The following is a 281-nucleotide window of genomic DNA, read 5'->3' as shown; positions in this document are numbered from 1 at the left end:
TATGATGATAATGTTCAAAGACTTTTGGACTAATCGACCACTAAAACCACTTGTCAACACTGTAAACAGTCAACTGTGAGTGGTTTTATTTTAGATAATGTAATTTACATAATTAGTTAATGTGCAAAACATTGATGGTCAAATAGGCTTACACGTACAGTGTAGTCAGCCTATAACTTTCCTAAAGGTTCCATGGCATGAACATTTCACTTTTTTAACATTAATTCCTGCCTATGGTCCTCCAGTGGCTAGAAATGGTGATAGCTGTAAACCGAGCCCTG

The sequence above is a fragment of the Etheostoma spectabile genome, chromosome 21 (genome assembly GCF_008692095.1).
Source record: "Etheostoma spectabile isolate EspeVRDwgs_2016 chromosome 21, UIUC_Espe_1.0, whole genome shotgun sequence".
NCBI classification, from domain to species: domain Eukaryota; kingdom Metazoa; phylum Chordata; class Actinopteri; order Perciformes; family Percidae; genus Etheostoma; species Etheostoma spectabile.
This window is presented reverse-complemented; position numbering follows the sequence as displayed.